The following is a 22,303-nucleotide window of genomic DNA, read 5'->3' as shown; positions in this document are numbered from 1 at the left end:
TATCATTCATGTGTTGTGATGTGTTGTTGATTTGATTTAATACTAATGATATTTAATGCTCTACAAGTGCAAAATTAATTAAAAGAAGTGAAGCACTGATTCAACCCCGTCTTAGTATTTCAAACACTTATGTCCAAGTGTCCAAAGCTCACAACAGTTAAAAGCAAAGCCCTTTTTCTCTCAACTCATCCCTTGAATCACGAGGTGCACCACCAACTTCCCTAGATAACTCACCCATAGGTCCATCATACTATGGATTCTTGTCCTTCGTCGACAATCAACTTTGCAAGAAGCGTGTACTCGAAAACTTGCTAGGAAAACTAGCTTGTGATGTGGATAACTCCATATTCCTTGCACGCTTAATAACATCCTGCAAGGTTGGTGGATCAAAAGATTTAACCCAACCCCTAAGAGGTTTAGACAACCCTTCTATGAACCAAGAGAGTAATCTCTTCTCTATCACATTAGAAACCATGACTTACAACCACTAAAACTCTTAAATATATGCATCAAGTGTCCCAACCTGTCTCAAATAAGCCAACTCTTTGGAGTGTTCCTCTAAATCCTTACGGTCAAACCACTCTATCAATGTACTATAAAATTGATCATAAGAGGCTATTGCACCATGTCCTTGTGTCACTAAACCATGATACCACCATTCATGTGCAGCTACTTCAAGGTGAAGGGTAGCAAACTTGATGGTATCAATTTCTGCCATCTAATTTAGGGTAAGATAAGTATCCAATTTTTGAAATTCAAGCCCTAGTTGTACACTTTGATGATCCATCAAAACTCGGTAAGGATAAGCGTCCCAACCTTTTCTACAGCACTTTGTGGTTGTTACCACACAATATAGTAGGGCCCTAAGGAAAGGAAAACCTAAGGGACAACTACTAGACTAAGTGAAAACAATGGCACAATGACCCACTGTCACCTCAATCAAAGCATAGCATTTAAAACCAAAACCGGCAATTGAACTGATCCACCTAATAAACTAGGATTGGTCAGATCTCAATGAACCAGTTTTTAAAAAAATAAATGAAATAATTAATTTTTAATGAAAAAAACTAATTTTAAGATTTAAAACCATGATTCCAAACCAATAGAGACAAAATATGCAAAGTTTGCTCATCTATATACCATCTAAAGGTGAATATATCAAAATGGCACTTAGTGCAATACATATCATTGACAAAATACATAAGCATTGGGGCTCTAAATGGCCTATAAAGTCCAAAAACAATGCTACAAGCTATCGGGCCATTGGCCTACTACAAGACTACAAGTCTGGACTCTACAGGTACATATTAGTGATCAACATGATCATTCCTCATCATGATCAAACTCATCACCACTACTAGACATAGGATCATCAACAGGAGCTACATAAACATCATTTGGATCAGAGTCTGAGGATGTCTCGGCCTCATCTGCAACCTCAGTAGTAGCATCAATAACAATAGAAGTGGACCTAATGGAAGCACAAGTTGGTCGAGTTGCACGACTAGTGCCTTCCATTGGTTGTTTGCCTTTGCTTGATGTGGCTATTAATTCTAGTTCTGATGGCGCTACCAAATCTGCATTAGGATCAACCCCCCAATGCCATGTCAAAATCAAAATCAGCATCAAACTCAAGATCTTCAGTCTCCTCCAGGCTCCACCCATTCTGATGTTGGATCAATAGCATCCAACACAAAGGGATCTAGATTAGTGCTTTTGTTCATCCTTTCGTGGCGCCTTAGTCGAAGGTTGTATTGCACGAAGACAAGATCATTTAATCGTTTTTGTTCCAAACGGCTTCTTTTCTTTGTGTGTATGCACTCAAAAACAAACCAATTGCGCTCACAACCTAAAGCACTGCAAGTTTGGCTAAGGACTCTAACTGCAAACTTTTGCAATTGAGGGCATCGCCGCCAAATGACTCCCGACAATGTGCTGCAAAGAAAAAGACATTAATTAATAACTTAGTTCATTCCATTACTTATTTACAAGTATTTACAGACAATTTGAATTGTAAATTTGCAAACAATTAAACTTTAAAAGAAAAACAAATTGGTATTGCTTACCTGGTTGATCCACATCTATTGTCGTCTTTGCCAAGTTTTTGCCAAAGGTACCTCTTGCCATACTGAAAAGAGTAAGTTGTCTATGTATTTCCAACTCGTCAGAATGGTTAGGGACCATGTGCTCCAGGCAATCATACAATCCATCTCTGACCTCCCCAACCTACAGATCTCCTAGCCGAGCTTTATAATGATACTTTGGATTCAAAAAATACCCAGTTGCATGTATAGGAAGATGGAGTTGATTGTTCCATCTGTTATCAATGATGTCCCAAATACGCCTATATTTAGCTATCTTATCCTTGTAAGTTGCTCGTACCTTCTCCTTTGCCTAATCCATAGTCTCATGCCCACGGCCAATTTTTCCCCATCCACAATTTGTGGGACCTTAACAAGGGGCTCAGTAATTTTCACAAACTCTACAATCCTTTTCTAAAAATAACTATCAAAAACTTTATTTTTGGTGTCTTTGCCATATTGTCTACGAGCCCACCCAGATGAAGTCCAATCATCGGAAGAAAACATTTTATGCAAGGTTTTTTGTTGAGAATTGAGACATTGCAATGTAAGGAAGTGAGTTGTAAATCTCACAATTGCAAGCCTAACAAGCTCTTTGCCCCCAGTGTTTTGCCTCATTAAACTCAAAACCCCTGAATAGTTGTAGATGTATTTTGTAATGCACTTGGCATGCTCTACAGTGTTTTTTACCCACTCCAATTTGCCTATGTCCTCAAGCATGAGGTCTATGCAATGTGCAGCACATGGAGTCCAAAATATGGTCTTATACTTGGACTCTAGCATCTTTCTAGCAAGAATAAAGTTTGAGGCAATATCTGTGATGACCTTCACAACATGTTGCTTCCCCGCTAGTTGAATAATGTCATCCAAAAGCTCAAATAGAAGGTTTGCATCCTTCACCTTATCAGATGCATCAACTGATCTCAAAAACATGGTTCCTTTAAGGCAAGAAACAAGGAAATTAATGAGAGTGTGGTTCTTTCCATCGGTCCATCCATCTGACATGATGGAACAACCTGTTTTGAGCCATGACTCTTTATACTCAGCCAAATACTCATCAATGGAACAAATCTCTTTTTGCAAAAGAGCTCCCCTCAAGTCATGCATAGTAGGGCCTTTGAAGCCCTTTCCTGTAGCTATAACAGAGTTCCACATAGCTTGGTAATAAGGTGAGCACGCAACATTAAATGGGATATCTGTAGAATTCTCTCTACAAATCAACTAGCTCACTGATGTCATGTAGAAATTTCACCTGTAGTTCAAACTAATATATGCAATGTACTAAAGCATAATACTAGATCTACATCTACCATAAACTTTGCAGAAGCTATTCAACCATGAGCAACATCAAGCATGAACACATAACTCATAAGAAGGAATCAATCACACATAACACAGAATATATCAATGGGGAAAGCACCAGCGTAAAACCCCAACTTTGTATTATCAATCAAGTGGAAATCCTCAACAACATACAAAAAGAATCAACTCAAAAGCTATCCTTCTCTCTCTGTACTCTGATGATTGAGATCATAGACTACCTAGGCCTCAATATATAGGCCACAAGTCCTCCAATCTCCTATAATACGTATTTCTCTTAGAAATAGATCCTTCTCCATGCAAGGAATACTTACTAGAAATATCCAAGCATCTGATAGTACACTATCCCACATCTGATATCAACTGGGTCTCTAACAGAACTGACATGCATCAGTTATCCATGAGTGAATACACAGTTATCTGAAAATAATAGTTGTCACATGCATGCAAGCGTCAACAAACTATATCTCATTAATTTAACAACTTGTTAAATTAATCTAACTGAACTTGACTAAGTTAAACTAAGTCAACTGATGCTCTCAATATAGAACTCATGCTTAATTCCTCAATCAGTGGAGTAAATCAAGGACACATTCCCCAATTAGTGGAGAAATAATTGCATGTTCTCAGAAAGACTTCAAGTTTGCTTTTCCTTAACTAATTAACTCATGGAGAATTAATTAATTAATATTCCAAACTGCTGGTAAGACCAAATTCAAATTTACTTCCTATAGATAGACCAGGGACTGCTATAAATAGGAAGGGACCCAGAAATGCTATTTTTAGAAGATGTTATTTTTTAGCAATTCTATTTTTAGCAATTTCTAAATTTACATTTCTTGTTACACACTTTTCAACAATATCTGCATCATACCACCATCTAGCAATGTATTGAAAAGAAGATTCTTTGCATTGTTTTTTTCCAATGGTCATCCAAATTGAGTTGACATTGAGTTAGACTTGGTTGGGAGGAAGTGGGATTAGCAGAGGCAGTGGTGGCAGAGGATGAGAAATAACTCTAGATGTTTATCCTCTTTGTTCCTTTAGATTGTTGGCCTTGATGATAAGACCAAAGAGCAAGAAGAACATAGTGAAAGGGGTCATTGGTGGAAGGGATAGAAGAGGGGTCTTGAATCTCAAAATCATCATACCCACTCTCTTTCATGGCTTGTAAAATTTCCTTCTTCCTTGCAATTTCTTCTTGGATAGCCTTCTCTCTAGCCTTGTTCTCCTTAAACTTCTCAAACTTGGCAAGGTATTCTACCCTAATAGGACCTTACACTTCCTTTGGTGCATCACATGGCTTTACTTGGCCTCTTATCCCAGCGAAGTGTTGTTTCAACCTAAGAATATTGCCACCTCCAATAGATTTATTGCAAATTTTGCATATCATTTTTCCATCAATCACATCACAATGAGCCCATGCACTGTCCTTGGCTTTTGGAGGCATGGTGGCTAGAAATATTTGAAATTTGCAAAGAAATCTACCAATTAAAAAAAAATTGCAGCTAAGAAAAATGGAAAACCTAAGATAATTTGGGAAAAATAGGCATGTTTAGCCTACAAAATTTAATAGCATAAAACTAGAGATTTGATAACAATGTAGCATAGAAGACATAAAAAAAATTAAATACATGGACAATAGTGAAATATGGATTTTTTCAAGTGAAAATCCTTACCTGGAAATGCAAACTAGCTTCCTTAGCCTCCTCTCAAAGATGCTAACTCTACTAACAGCTCCAAACTATCTCCAAAATAGATCTAAGTCCAACTCCAAGCCTCCAAGATGACAACTCCAGCAAAATTTCAGCACTCTCCAAGCTCCCAATGAAACTCACAAAAACTCCAAATGAGATGTGAGGGGCAAATGAGAAGGGAGACCTCCTTTTATTGGCTTGGAGGGGTTGTTTTTGGAGGGAAACAACCCTTAGATTCCCTTAAAACCACCTCACAAGCTTATGAAAAATCATGTGGTGGGTCCACGGTCCGCGTGGCAATGAACTAGCCGGTTTATGATGGAACCAATCAATTTACCCATAAACATGTCAGTTTTGTCATAAATCGGCCGGTTAGGCCCAGTTTTTCTAAAAAACAGCGAAAGGGTGGCTCTAACCAAGTTTTTTGGTCGTTCTAGATGGTTTAGCCAGTGAACCGGTCAGTTTGATCGGTTTTCGATTCAAACCAACCAGTTTTTAATACTATGAGTCAAAGTCCCCTGCTATTTACGAACTTTCACCAATGGGAGGAGTATCGATAGGAAGGGAATCACTGAGAATGAATAGATCAATGATTTAGGTATGACGTGATTACACAAAGCCCATTCAAGGAGAAAGACAACAATGGCTCAGTGCTTCAAAGAAGCTAAAACGCTATCCAAGAAAGGCCTTGAGATAAGGAGTTCAAGGCATAGGGTTTTGAGATGTAATGATAATGGATATTCCTAAGATCAAAACTCTAGATGATGAGGTAGGATCCCTCAAGGAAGCTCGAAGAAGCCTTTTGCTCCCTTTAAGAGACCTAGGAGAGACTTGCGCTAGACCTATCGTTTTACGAATAAATGTTTTAAGAAATAATTCCAAGGCACTCCCAAGGTCAAGGCAAGGAAAAGAAAGGGCTTCTTGAGATTTATTCCACTAAATACTATGCTCATACAACCCTCAAAGAAGTCCCTAGGGTGAAAGAGAAAGACCTAGGTTTTCCCTCTTGGAGTAGCACCCAGGGCAAGAGCTTTTATGGATGAAACTCAAGCAGATGGCCACCAAACTTGGGGCATAGTTAGCCTAGACCCTGAGCTTGACGCTTGGACCCTCGAAATCCCGAAAAAACACCTCCCTAAAATTTGGTTGCAAGCCCTAGACTTCCACCTTACCTTTCGGGGACCAAAATTTAAGAGGAGATATTTGGGAAAGAGGAGTTTGATCACAAAAATCCTTGGACTAGTGCCTAGTCCTTTGGGCTATGGGGTCCTAGATAAGTTAGATTGGCCAAATTTGTCCTCAAGGAGGTTAAAAGTTGATGCCCTAGCTACCAACCTTCAACAATTACCTACTATTAGAATACGGAGTTTCATGAAGAAAGATAACATTTCATCACTAAGAACATTCATTACATGTTCTAACATAAGTAACATATGCAAGAGCCAACCAAATAGCGTCCAAAAAATTTCTTCAACAAAATTAGGGCACAATAGCATTTACATTAGTTGCAGCAATTACATACATTAGACATTTTCAAAGAAAGATTTCATCAACAAAAGAACTTACAAGATAATGATGCAATATATCCATCCATATTCAAGAAGTAGCTCCAAGACAAGATCAAAAATCAACACCAAATGTCATAGTGCATCCAAAATACTCCAATAGCTTCCAAAGAAAAAGTGCGAGTCCTATTACAAGCGAAGAATCCAAGTAATGATGATGAGTTCTCACAAATGAGACTCTTTTCTATTTATATGGGTCTCTATAAATCTAATTAGCCTAACGAACCCCCAAAATTATAAAATAATGTGATAAAAACATGCCTCAGACATAAGCCAACCAAGTAGCTATCACAAGTTATGAAAAATCCATACATAAGCAAGCTGAAATGATGATGTCATGATGAAGGGCCATTGGAGGGCCATGTTGAGTCTTCTAAGTGCCATGATGATAGAGAGGTCTCCAATAAAGATGAATTAAGGGATGGCCCCTAATTTTCCAGGTAAGTCATCATGTGGGGCCTCAAAGTGAGTTTGGGGCACATCTACTAGTCTCATGGGTTTCCAAATGCAAGAAAAGCTTGTACAATGCTCCAAATGAGAACTTTGATGATGGTGCATTCCCTCCCACGCCTCAAGGGTGAGACAGACCTCCTTTGGGCTTTGGCTCAACTACCATGATCATGTTAAGTTGGTTGGGTCACGTTGGGCCAAGTGCATCATCTTGCAAATAATGTAGGGAAATGAACAAACTGCTAGAAGTACTGAGGGTGCCCATTGTATGAAATGATGCTCTAACACATGATGGAGTCCCATGGTTCTCAACGTATCCCATATAAATATCAATATGATCCTCTGGTGGGCTTGCGCCCCAGTTAAGTTGCCCAGCCCATGATGAAACCAGTTGTCAATTACATATAAGATCCAATGCACTTCCTCACCATCAGGTACAATAATTCATTAGTGCATCTAAGTGAACCAAGCTTGTTAGTCAAGGGCACAAATGAGACTTCATAATGGGCTCCCCTTCCAAATTTAGGGCTTTAAGCGTGTAATAGTGTTACCTCCCTAGGTAGGCGTGGCTAATAAACAACCCTATTAGGTGTTCCCAGCCCTTAAGGGGAAAGAGAGGTCCAAGGTACATCCTTCAATTAATAGGGATCATGTTGATCCAGATTGGATCATTATAGTGTTTTTCATCCATCTCGGTGCTTTTAGAGTGGAAAACGTGGAAGAATCAACTCAAGGGACTATTTCTTCCGGCAGGGCCCAATTTGGAAAAATAGGGTCTGAAACCTTCTTAAAGCATTTTGAGGCATCAAACCACTGTTTTTGGGGGTAAAACTTTGCCGATGTAGTGTCGCACCTTTTTGTCCTATTCTACACACAGGGACCTTTCCAACAATGCAAGAAATGTGTCAATTGGAGTTCGTATCCGAAAGTTATACCACGCGGAAGTTGACCTTCCAGTTTTCATAGTGTTCCACGGGCAAGCGGCCCCCCAGGGTGGAGGACGCGCTTCCTCGCCCCCCCATGCTCCTGGGATGGGGAAACTCCTAGGAAAACGTTTCCCCACGCCCCCTTTTTTGGGGAAACTCGAGGAAACTCCGAGGGGGCCTTTTTCTGGTGACGAAAAGCGTTCCCTCGTGTCTTCCTAAAATTTTTTGCTAATAACAATTAAAAACATAAAAAAAATTACAAATTTTAACATAATAAAAAAAATGAAAATAAAAACTAAAGGATAAATTAAAGCTTTAAAACATAATCACTCACATTTCTCATTCATTTCTCGTTAACCCTATGATTTTACCTTGTTGCCCAACATTTTCCTTCTACTGTTGCCCAATATGTTCCTTCTATTGTCGCTCGACATTTTACCTTGTGCTCGAGATTTTCTTGTTGTCGTCGCTCAACATTTTCCATCTACAATTTGTTGTGATTCAAATTTACCATCGATCAGGGGCCTAAGACATATGGAGCTGTGATTTTTATTTTGCGACTTGGAATTGCCAAATTGGAGTTGCGATTTCCATTTTATGAATTGGAGCCACCGGATTGGAGTTGTGATTTATTATTTAGTACTTTTTGAGAAATTTACTAGCATTTCATTGCTTTATATGATTACTTTTAGTTTAGTATTCTATTGCTATTTTAGACGTAAGCATAATGTCATTGTCATACGATGAATTTACTTTCGATGTGCATTATGTAGTTTCAATTGTCAAATTTAATTTAATTTAGATGTACCTTGCATAATATTAATGCCCATTGCCAAATGATGAATTTAGATGGAACATTACATAATTTCAAATGATGGATTCGATTTAGCAATTTACTTTTAGATTTACAATTTACATTGATGATTGCAAAAATGTCAAATGATAATTATGATTCATAATAGTCTAATACGAAATGATGATCATATTTAGATGTACATTTCATAATTATGAACATTTACTATTTACTTAGTTATTTACATATTGTTGGGATTTTATGTTTTATTTTTATATATTAAATTTTAAATAAGTTTATAATTTTTCTATATTAAATTTTTAATAATTTTATAATTTTTATGACTCTGACGTCTCCCCATTTCCCTAAAATTTCCCTTAATTTTGGGGTTGCTTATATACGTGACCTTTGTGTGTATCCCCGCTCCCACGTTTCCCCATCCAGAAACTCGATGGAAAATTGTGTTTTCACCACCATAATTCGAGAGGATGCTACATCAACCCCCATTATTCATGGAAAAGGGGCTAGCCACGTGATTATGATGTAGAAGACTCTAGAAGAGTTTATATTGTAACTTTGCTTAAGAGTTCAAGTAGACAAGCCTAACCACTAGTAGGCTATCAGGTTGTGTTATAACCGAACCACTAGGAGGAAAAGGGATTCCATTATTTCGAGTGCATTTGTTCCATAGTTGAGCAAAAATAGCCAAGAGGGATAGGATGAAGAACACACGAAGAAGATTTGTGCATTGTAGCGGCCCATTGGCCATAAGCCATACTTCTTTGTACTCATAGCCATATTTCCATTCAGAGAAAGAGAGCAGAGCAGTCTCACCTTCGAGTTGGGTTTTTCTCATGAAAGGGTTTCCTAGAGCATATCTTGTGTCAAATGTGTGTGTGAGCTTTTATCTCAGTGTTCTCTATTTTCTGCATAATTTTAATTCGCATGCATGCACTATTAACAGTAAATCTATAGATCCATAAATCTAATAAAACTGTAATAGTGTAGAATTTCAAATTTTAAATATAATTTTATCAAACTTGTTGTGACGAACTATCCAGTGGAATATCCATGGTAATTTATGGATCATATTGGTATCAAAGTAGATTTCTTTGAGTGAATCGTGAAGATTTATAGCGGATCTAGATCGGCTGGGCCAAAAGTCATAAAGCCCTAATCATGGCCAACGAATTTGTGAAAAACCCTCGTGATGTTGCAGAGGGGGGATTTTTGTGGCTGGAACAATAAGTCACTGATATGAATCATAATGTAAATCTCCTCATGGCGGCCCTAAGCAATAAGCTTGGGATATTTGGAGAAGATGGGGGTTCAAATGTAGAGGACAAATTAGAAGCGGGATCAAGAGATTGGGAAGAAACAGAGAACCAGTTAAAGAAAGAACCCAGAAAGGATCAACCCAGTTTTGAGTGTCATGAATCAATCACAACGCCTATGTAAAATGGAAGCAAAGGTCAATATCAAGTCATTCCACGGCAAGATCGATGCTCTGAAGCTAAATCAATGGTTACAACAACTGGAAGTCTATTTCAACATCCATCAAATTGACGAAGAACAGAAGAATTCATTTGCACGGCTGAAATTAAAGCGCCATGCCCTGACTTGGTGGGAGAGCCACATGGAGACCCTGAGGTTGGAGGGAGCGCCTCCGATGACTAAGTGGAACTTCAAAACCCTCATTAAGTCATAGTTTTACCTTATTGGGTATGTAGAAGACCAGTGGATCCGGTGGCACTACTTTAAGCAAAAGTCAAGGCAAAGCATGTAGAAGTACACCACAGAGTTCAGAAAGATGGCCATAAAGTTGGGTATCTCCCCAAAGAATCCAAATGTACTCCTCAAGTATTTTGGGTCTGTTGTCGCGCGGATTGACACGACAACGCTCAGACCGGGGGCTGTCACTCTGATCCCCGATCCCTCCGTTTAAGCCTGTCTCTCGCGGCTAAGGGGGGTAGTCCCTGTGAGATGATGAGACCAACTGTCGACCAGTTGGTTGGGAGACACGAGATACGATATAAAAAGCACTAAAATGATTTGATTAATTGAGCAGACCAGTGCCTTAAGAGATTATTGTTAAAATGATTACTTGTTAGATATAGAAAAATAAACCGTGAATAGCAATCATTTGTCTTCAAAAGGTATCAGCGAAATCACATAACCAAACGATATCCAGCGACTGAGAATTTTGAAAAATGATAAATGCTTTAAACCACCACGAGAATCCTAGACCATTAACTAGATATCATATTCGCATCTCGACTTGAAAAATTCAGATCTTAAGATATAACATGAAAAACAACTGAAACTGGCAAAAATGATTTTCCAAATTTTTTATGTGATAAAATGAAACCTAAAAACCCTAAACCCTGATAAAAACTGCATAAAGCAAAAAATTTGAAACCCTAGATCAGAGAAAATTGAAACCCTAAGACAACTGATTAATTTACAGATTTGGCCCCTTAACAGCCAGATTCAGCAATAAGAACGGAAATATTTTAACGAAACGAAAATTTCAGATTTGTCACTGTGAAGAACTTCAGAAAATTTCTCATGCAAATCAAATAAATAAACCGAATGATAGACCTAGGATCAAATCCAACTGGGCTCAGCAAAAAATGCTTGCGGGAGTTGGCTGGTTCAGCCGAGAACTTCCCCGAACGCCCACAAAATTCCTTCAGAAAATGTTTTCTGCACAGCTCAAAACAACCGTCAACAAAGAGGGCAAAAATGCTGCTAGATCTCAAACAATAATGGAGATACCTGCCATTACTTCAGAAACCCTAACAGCACCCAAACCCCAGCAAGTGAACAAGATACCTGTGCTCACAATACTCTATAAGAAGCTAATATTAATGGCTGAAAATAACATATGCAAAAAATGAAATGATCTCACAGCATTCCAAGAGAGTAACACCAGCAAGATATGGACCCCAAAGTCTTCCTTTATTAACCAGAAACAGATTTACAAGAGAGCTTCTTCAGTCTTAGACTCACAGATCGAATGAATCTGAAATGACCAGCTAAGACCCTATATAAAGGAAATGATCCCAACGGCTAGTTCGAATGATCCATGTAGAAATGATCTCGACCGTTGATGAAGATCAAGACATCTCTTGATCTCATCCGTCGATTTATTCAATTAATTTTTTATTATTATTTTTTAAATTTTTTATTATTTATTATTTTATTATTATTTTTTAAATTTTTAAAATTTTAAATTTTTTTTATTATTTTTTTATTTATTTCATTTTTTTAAATTTTTAAAATTTTAAAATTTTTTATTATTTATTATTTTATTATTATTTTTTAAATTTTTAAATTTTTAATTTTTTTTATTATTTTTTATTTATTTCATTTTTTTAAATTTTTTAAATTTTTTATTATTTATTATTTTATTATTATTTTTAAATTTTTAAATTTTTTTTATTATTTTTTATTTATTTCATTTTTTTAAATTTTTAAATTTTTTTATTATTTATTATTTTATTATTATTTTTAAAATTTTTAAATTTTTTTTATTATTTTTTATTTTTTTCATTTTTTTAAATTTTTAAATTTTTAAATTTTTTATTTATTTTATTATTTTATTTCATTTTTTAAATGGATCATCGAACTAAACCTTTGGAAACATCACCCAGGACCTAGGACTTAGGACTCACGAGGGGATTTAAAACATTTTTCGACCCCCAAGACACATTACATCATGACTTTTACAACTTACATCTCAAGGGGACAAGCCCACTTAAACACAGACCCTCATAAATCACCCAGTTCTGCGACACAACTATAATCTAGCATATTAACACACTAGGATTCTCCTAAAGTTCTAACGACAAAATCCATCCCGGCTTTGGGGTCAGGTTTGAAGGAAAACTCTGCCGATCCATGGATCGGTGAGACAAAAAACCTTCCGGGACGTAGATTACCACTAGAAAGTTAGGTCCACCTAGGCAATTTTACATACATGACTCTGATCTGCTTAGATTATTTACAATTCATACATGCAAACTGGGTTTACAATTGAAATGATCAAGCTGCTGATGACTATAGGCTGGCACGGACACGTCGTTCAGGTGCTACCCCTTTCTGCCAAGAAAAGAGGGTGTACTGCATGGGAAGTTGACCAGTAGTGGTCAACAGGGTCTACATTGCCATCTGCCGGAGCAAGTGATATTGTTCAGCCCAAATCAGTGGACGAAGCTTGTGCACAGGCACAATATTTGGAGAACACAAGCCTAAAGAGAGCACAATCAAGTGGATCGAAGCAAAAGGAGCAACAAGATGCTTCTAAGGAGGGGAAGAAGAAGCAAAAAGGCGGAAAATATAAAAAGACTACAGCCACAGCACAGTAGTGCAAAGATCCCAGCAACTGTTGCAACATTGATGGCCATACAAAGGAGACGTGCTAGAAATTGCATCCAAAGCTTAACCTAAAGAACAAAAAGAAAGAAAATAAGAAGAAGAATCTCATGGCCACTGATTCGAGACACCAAGTTCAAAGCAGCTTGAACACAGATGAGAAGATTGTTTGTACATCAGTCAAAAGGAGGCGAATCTGAGTAGCCTTCAGTAACAAGAAGAGAAAGAAATGACCAAACCCTTCCATATAAAGATACAGGTCAAGAAGACATATTGATGCTTTGTTTGAGTCAAGATCACAAGTGAATCTCATTACAGCAAAGTAGTTCAAGAATTTGGTGCTAGAAGTTCGTGATGATCCAAACCCATATCCACTGGGATGAATAAAAAATTATGTGGAGCTGAAGCTAACAAAACAGTCCAAAATTATATTTCCCATCAATGTTGATTTTATTGATGAAGTAGAATTATATGTGGCTCCCCTTAATGTATGTGGAATCGTGTTTGGGAGTCCCTACATGCACATGTGAGATGCAATATTCATGCGGAGAGCCAACCAGTGTCGGCTCGTCAATGATGGAAAATCATTCACCATCAATGTGCACAAAGGCAAGTTGAAAATTTCACTGGTAAGTGCCAACCAAGGCAAGAAATTGATTAGTTCTAGCAAGAAGTATGTTTTATTGTTTTTAAGAGAAAATCAGTTTGTAAAAGAGTCAGTAAGAGGTAAGGCATCCCTGGAGGGGTGTATTAAGAAACAAAAACAACAACTAGAAGAGTTGCTACAGGCATACAAGGATGTGTTCTGAGAGCCTAAAGGGTTACCACCTAAGAGGAAAGTGGAGCACGAGATCCAACTATTGTCAGACTCCCCATTGCCAAACATTGGGTTGTACAGGCAATCTATTATAGAAGCAAGTGAAGTGAAGAAATAGTTGCAACAGCTGTTGAAACAGGGTGTCATTCGACCGAGTACATCACCATGTGGGTCACCCATCATCATTGTGCCAAGGATGAGACTTGGCGGATGTGTATACATTACAAGGCATTGAACAAAATCACACTCAAGAACAAAACATTTCACCAAGTTGGACTTAATATCTGGATATCACTAGGTTTGAGTCAAAGGAGAAGATCCTTGGGAGACCGCCTTCAAAACTAGGAAAGGTTTGTATGAGTGGTTAGTCATGCCATTTGACCTATGTAATGCACCAGCTATGTTTATGAGATTAATGAATGATGTACTTCACCCTTTTATAGATTCATTTGTTATTGTCTATTTGGATGATATATTGGGGTACAGTGCTACCTGGGAAGAGCACATCTCACATTTGACACAGGTGTTGGAGACACTAAAGAAGCACCAACTGCTAGTGAATCTCAAGAAGTGTGAGTTTGCACAACAATCTTTGATGTATCTGGGGTGTGTGATAGGTGGAGCGCTGAAGATAGATCCTGCCAAGATGGAAGCCATCATGAAATGGTTGATGCCTACTAATGTTTCTGAGGTCAAGAGTTTCATTGGGGCAACATAGTACTTGAAGAAATTCATAGCCTCATTTTCAACAGTAGCCGCATTGTTCCATGCCATAACAACAAGTGGCAAAGAGTTTCCAATGGGGAAAGGGTCAGCGGAGAGATTTCGAGGAGCTAAAGAAGAAAATCAATGAAGCACCAATTCTAGCATTACCAAACTTGCAACAGCCCTTTGAAGTGGAGACAGATGCGAGTGGGTATGCTATGGGAGCGGTCTTGATGCAGAGAGGAAGGCCTATATGCTACCATTATGAAGTATTTCATGGGGAATTTCTTAACTACCCTACCTAAAACAAAGAGCTTTATCCCTGGTGCAAGCTGTGAACAAGTGGAAGCACTATCTGATGGGAAACGAAACAATAATCCACACAGATTACCAACCACTACAGTACTTGCAGGCCTAGAGTAAGCTATAGCAGACCGGGCATTACAAGTGGATGGGTTTCTACAATAGTTTCATTTGGTGATCAAGTACAAGAAGAGTAGCACAAACAAGTTGGTTGACGTGCTTTCAAGGCCACCTACACCAAAGATCACAGCTTTGGGGACTCTTATGCACATGAGCCATTCACCCATGATGCATATAGAAAAGCATATTCAAAGGATGAGGAATTCAAGGAGGTGTTTCAGCAATTGCAGAGTCAGAGTCATGTACACAATGGCGACGACACCATTGACTACCATATCTAGGATGGGTTATTCTACAGGCTAGATAATTTATTGTTCCTAAAGGTGAGCAATTGCAGTTGATTAGAGGCTCACACCTCCAAGGTTGCAAGGCACTTTGGTGTAGCAAAGACTGTGGCCAACTTGCAAAGGTATGTGTATTGGCCCAAGATGCAAGAACAGGTAGCTATGTTCATAAGAGGATGCCTGTTTTGTTGTACCAGTAAGCCTAGCAATAGGAAACAGGGTCTATATCATCCCTTCCCTATACCCACTCGTCCTTGAGAAAGTATTTCCATAACTTTGGTAGTTGACAGGTTCAGCAAGATGTGTGTTTTGATGCCTTGTAAAAAGATCATCAGTGGGCAAGAAGCAGTGCACTTGTTCTTTGGACACGTCTGGGTGCACTTTAGGATGCCAAGGAGCATCGTTTCAGACAAGGATACGAGATTTCTTAGTGCATTTTGGACTACATTGTGGGAGAATATGGGCACGAAGTTGAAGAGATCTACAACATTCCATCCACAAACAGATGGGCAGACAGAAGTAGTCAACAGGACTTTGGTGCAACTTTTGAAGGGATACAACCAGAAGCATCTGAAGACTTGGGATGAAAATCTGGTATATCTACAACACTCTTACAATAGAGCAGTCCACACTTCTACAGGAAAGTTCCCATTTGAAGCCTGTTTTGGATATTTACCACCTTCACCTTTGGACATGCATATGGGCAGCAAGGAGTGAGGGAAGATCTTACAGGAGAAAATCTGGTATATTTACAACACTCTTACAATAGAGCAGTCCACACTTCTACAAGAAAGTTCCCATTTGAAACATGTTTTGGATATTTACCACCTTCATCTTTGGACATGCATATGGGCAGCAAGGAGTGAGGGAATATCTTACAGGAGATGCCTTGAGGGTTGAAAAGTTTGTATAAAAGATCAAGCAGATCCATATACAGGTACATGAGACACTGTAGGAGTCACAAGAGAAATATAAGGTCGGGCATGATCATAATAAAACAAAGAAATCGTTCAAGGTGGGAGACAGAGTATGGCTATAGTTGAACAAGGAGAGGCTATAAGGGTCTAGTAAGAAAATCAAGGCTTTGAGGTATGGTCCCTTCAAGATACTAGAAAAGGTGGTGATAACGCCCATCGACTCAGTTTTACCACCATATATGTGCATTTACTCAATTGTGAATGTACAGAATTTGAAACTCTATGAGCCTTCCATGATAGATCAGGAGGAGGAACGGGTCCTACCTTCTATGGAGGATTTGGCACTAGATGCTCAACCAAAGTTGACAGAAGATACAATTTTGCAAAAGAGGTCGAGAACTACAAGACAGGGGCAACATGGCCTTTGGTAGATTGGGTTAAAAGGACAACTTCCATGCAAAGCTAAATGGTACACCAGATAGAAGGTGGAGGAAAAAAATCCTCACCTCATTTAGTAAAGGCTTTTGGGGACTAAAAGCCCCCCAAAATGGGGAGGTGTGATTCAGATTGGATCATTATAATGTTTGTCATCCATCTTGATGCTTTCAGAGTGGAAAAAGTAAAGGAATCAGCTCATGGGACCATTTTTACTGGCGGAACCTAGTTTGGCAAAACAGGGTTTGAAACATTATGGGAGCGTTTAAGGCATCAAACGACATTTTTTGGGGGGTAAAACTTTGTTGTTGTAGTGCCACACCTTTTACTTTTATTCTACACACAGAGACCTTTCCAATGGCGCAAAAAGCGCATCAATCAAAGTTTGTATGCGAAAGTTATGCCACTCAAATTTGACCTTCCTGTTTTCACTACCATAATTTGAGAGGATGCCACATCAACCTGCATTATTCATGGAAAGGAGGCTAGCCACATGATTATGATGTAGAAGACTCTAGAAGAGTCTATATTGTAATTTTGGATAAGAGTTGAGGTAGTCAAACCTAACCACTAGTAGGCTATCGGGTTGTGTTATAACCAAGCCACTAAGAGGAAAAGGGATTCCATTCTTTCGAATGCATTTGTTCCATAGTTGAGTGAAAATAGCCAAGAGGGATAGGAGGAAGAGCAAACGGAGAGGATTTGTGCATTGTAGCAGCCCATGGGCCACAGGCCATAATTCTTTGTACTCGCAACGATATTTCCATTCAGAAAAAGAGACCAAAGCGACCTCACCTTCCAGTTGGGTTTTTTTCCGAAAGGGTTTCCCAGAGCATATCTTGTGTCAAATGTGTGAGCTTTATCTCGTTGTTCTCTATTTTCTGCATAATTTTAATTCGCATACATGCACTATTAACAGTAAATATACAAATCCATAAATCTAATAAAACTGTAATAGTGTAGAATTTCATATTTTAAATATAATTTTATCAAATATGTTGTGACGAACTCTTCAATGGAATATCCACGGCAATTTACGGATCACATGCGAATAATGATGAGGTGGATAAGGACACAGGGGTCTCAAAGCTAAATGCCATGGGTTCAAGGGTGGTAATGATGAGGGATGTCCACACATTTAAGTGGATAGATGTCGGAGAAAGCAATCATGGATACATGAGCTAGCTCGGCCTTTGTTTTTCCACCCTTCTTTAGTTGCCTTTCACCTTTTTCTTATTTTTTCTTCGTATTACTACTCGGGGCTCCAGGATATGAGAGCATGTTGCATATGATATAAGCGGTTATTACCTCCTTAAGGTGGGGCAATTCATCGTTCACCAAGGGTTGGAATGTACATGGGTTCCTTAATGATGTGGGGGCACTCATGGGGCCCTAGGAACCAAGGTGATGGCCATAATGAAGGGGTAGATCTCATGTTTGGCTTTTGCCCACGTGCTAATACAATGTCTCAGCCATCTTTTGCATTTTATAATATTTTTTTCTTTTGTTTCTTGCTTGTGGCCACGATACACTATTAACCTTTTTTATAGTTGCATCAACCTCCGGGGCAATATTTCCAGGCACGACCCAAACATGTGGACAAGGGGAGGGGGTGTACCAACACCTTGTGGACTCAAAGAGGGAAGATGATGAAATAGAACTTCTAATGTGCGGAGGGAAGTGAAAAATGTGAAACGGGAAAATGAGACTGTGCTACCAAAATCGAGGTTTTCCAAGTAGTGTCCTTCCTAAAGCTATAAGCCAATAAGGGAGTTCCCACAGAACTATGATTGAGGATTAACCACTCATTTAAGGTGAGGAAACAAAACTACAGTCAAAACTCATCCTTCTTCCAAGTCACCCAATAATCCATGCCCAAAGTGCCCAAGGAAAAACAAGCATAAGCACCCGATTGCACAATGAAAACATACCTTTAGGATTGGATGGCCCATCTTCAAACATACGCTCTCAACAAATGGATGAGGGGACATATGACTAGCTTAGGGAGCGGAGATCAAATGGCACAATATATCGGCTACACTAGTGGTTGTCAGGGGTTGTTGGTTGTCGGCTGAAGACAAATCTAGGAGAAAAATTATCCTATGGGGTCACCCACTTTTGGTGGGTAACAGTGACCTCCAAGTAGTAATTAAAAGAGATGGCTGATTGAAAATCTGCCCCCAAAGCTTGATACTTAGCTAATAATTCAGCGTCCTTATTGTCCTCCATGTGTTCCTCTTTTGTGGGCTCATCCTCTTGTACAAAAGTAGGCATGAAAAGTCTAGATTGTGTTGAACCTGAAGGTTTGCAAGAAGAATGCTCAATGTTTTCTTCAACCTTGCTACTTTCCAATCCCTCCATATGCACCAGCTTTTCCATTCGTTGTGTTTTAAGCCATCTGACTTAAATAAGGGTAGTTCATTTGTAGCTGTTTTAACAATTGTGCAAACATTTGTTTTGCCTCCTCCTCACTTGATGGTGATGGTTGATCATTTCCAACCATTATTTCCTCCCATTTTTCCAGGTTATGAGTCATGACCACCCTCTTCACACATGCAGTTAATACAAACAGGATGCCAACTCTTGCAACTGCGATACCACTGTAATATCCCCCAAATAGAGATACTAGAAAATTAACAATGTTTCCAAAATGAAAACACAGCAAAATTTCAAAATTTATTTGCATACAAAAATTAGAAATTAGAAATATGAAGATTGCATGCTGAAATTAACACAAATCTGAAATTGTCCTCTAAATTTTATCTCCAAATCGACCTCTAAGCTTGATGAATGATTGCAGCCCAGAAAATATGATGTGCTAGGATCTCACAAACCGAAGCTCTTCAACTGAAATATACCCTTCTGACTAGGGGGAGCCCATATGTCTCTCTAAAATAGGGATACTTAAGGTTGTCAAACATTAAGCCCAAAATCGTAGCAGCATAAACTAGAAAACTCACAACATACAGCTCCCAACTACCAAAGCAACCTTCTCCTTTTATCAACTATGGAAGTCAAATTATCCATGCAAGATTTTGTCTTCAACCCATGCACATTAGTGAGACTCAAGCTGATGTGTAGGTGTGCCTTGTCAACTTGAGGATGACCCAAAGTAAAGTGTTCAAGCATGGGACTTAAGAGAAGGTTTCAAGGAGATGTGAAATGTTAACTCGCTAGTCTTCTTGGAGTTCTCTTTCATGTATTTCAGTTAACTGATGGTGAACTAGGATGAGATGGCCATGCGAGGGGGCTAAGGAAGCACGCTTGAGTTCAACTAAAGAAGGAGTGGAGAGAAGAAGCATGCTTTCAATCTAGGGGAGATATTCTGGATCTAACTCATGTCAAATTGTTGTGAAGTGGGAGAGAAAAAGGCATGCACCTAGTTAACTATACTACACTCTTAGTTATCTCCCAATGCATGCATGCGCTATAGTTAACTCCAATTAAAGTGCCAACTCATTCCTAAATCAGTGCATGTGTCCCAGTGGTCTTTAGTTCACTCACGCATGCATTCTAAATAACTCCTAATCACGCGCAATCACATGGAGAGGGCATACCAAGGGGAAACCCCACTTTGTTCACTTGTTTTGCAAGTGGATCGCTTCAAACAATTTGAACCATTCCGAAGGGGAGCTTCAATTTGGAGAAAGCTCATATTCGTCTCACTTAACTTGAATACTAAAGAATGCCACAAGAAGTGGCCACTCACAACTAAAGTACAAAAGTTAAAAATGGCGCTAAATCAATAATGGGAGTGAATTCTCTTCCAAGAGACCAAAGTCCCTCCATTGACCATACACAAGATCAACTTAAGGCGGTGCTAGTTCATTTTGTGCGATGACTTTTACTTACATTTTTTTCTTAATTAATAATATTATAAATTTGAGGAAAGTTCGTATTCAACTCTCACTCAAGTTGAAGACGAAGAACACCACAAGAAAAGGCTACTCCTAGCTGAGTTTGAAAGTTAAAGAGGGTGCTAAGTCAATAGTGGAGACGAATTCTCTTCCAAGAGACCAAACTCTCTCCCTTGACCCTATACAAGATTGACTTACTTAGGTGCTTGTTTCACATCCCAGCAAGGAGAGGTAATATTGGTATAAAATATAATCCAACAACCACTCCTTATTTATAAAATTCTAAAACTTTTTTATTTTTCGCATTCGATTAGGGTTTGTGCCTACTGAATTTTGATTTATTTTCTCATATTTAGCAAGCTTTACCTTGGAGAATTTGATTATAAATGTTAGATCTGACCAAGGATATATACAATAATTTATTTTAGCACATCTCACACTTGTATCTAATCAAATTGTCTGGCATGTGAGAGCTTCTAATGGTTGTAGCATACAAGACCTGCAACAAAACCAGACATTTCCACCACCTTACAAGTAAGTCGTACTCAAGAAACCTCTCTAGTAACTCTATTGTGCCAAATATTGTCAGTTTTACTTGTTTAGAGTGAATTTCATTTACTTTCCAGCTATATTTAAAGTTTATCTTTAGATTTGGAATTTTTGGGTAATTTTGCCCAAAAGGGTTTCAACCCAATTTCTGAAAAAGCAATTTCCAACAATTGTCTTTATCAGTGGTCATAGGTTGGGGAGAAGCCTCATAAGCCTCAAATTACGTCCTCAAACCTTCCCACCCCTAGACATATAGGAGTGCTAATGCACTCATAAGGTGGCCGATTTGGGCTTTACAAGATGTTTTCCCTATGTTTTACGCAGCTTATACATTCTGATTTTACAAGGCAGCAAGCTATTTGATCCATAATTCCTTAACCAATAGTCCAAATAGAGATCTAATTGCATATTTGATTAGAATAAATTTTGTGCACCAAAAACGATTGGTCACACAATATATTTTAGTGATTTGGTGTCTATTAATCCACCATTTAATTTTATGCTACACGGTTATATCTTAAACAGTTAGACAGTTTTTCGGAAGTTAACACCTCCACCTCAACTTGACCCCATATAAGGCACTCATTTTGTTCGGAATTAGTTGGGGTTATATTTGAGACTCCTTCCTTGACCATTTAGAAGGTTCTTGGGTCTAAACAGTTGGGGCTTGCACCGTGGTGACACAGAGGGTCCCTACCCTCTGTGTGTCCATCCAACAGACTTGCCAAGACCTTAATGACCTTGCTATTCAGATTGATAACAGTACTAAACCGGCCCTACTTGGTCGAGTAGGTATTGGACCCCATCATGGCACACCCAACATGCAAAATTCAGTTTTTTAATTTAAAAAACAAAAAACATAATCCACAGAGTCCAGACCCTACCAAAATGCTATAAAGAGACCCTCGCCCTCCCCCTCCTATTAGCCTCACACCTTACAGACCAAAAGCAACCACAATAAAATTCCGGGCACTCCACCCCTTAACACATACAAACAACACCTAATTGTAACCATGCAAAAAAAATATAACACATTCCCAATATCAAGGTCATTTAGAGCACACTCAATTCAATTCAAATGCTGAAGAGCAAAATATTAGAGCAAAA

The 22,303-nt window shown here is 38.5% G+C and overlaps 1 protein-coding gene across 1 annotated transcript in view; it reads right to left on the bottom strand.

Moving 5' to 3' along the window:
* LOC149154734 (uncharacterized) overlaps positions 1–22,303 on the bottom strand; it is a 178,899-nt gene that overhangs the window by 153,805 nt on the left and 2,791 nt on the right.

This window comes from Pinus tabuliformis, chromosome 9, assembly GCF_031772625.1.
Source record: "Pinus tabuliformis cultivar Carrire ecotype Pingquan chromosome 9, CPIR1, whole genome shotgun sequence".
Taxonomy (NCBI): Eukaryota; Viridiplantae; Streptophyta; class Pinopsida; order Pinales; family Pinaceae; genus Pinus; species Pinus tabuliformis.
Note: the sequence above shows the minus strand (reverse complement) of the source record. Positions and strands in the feature narration are given on the sequence as shown.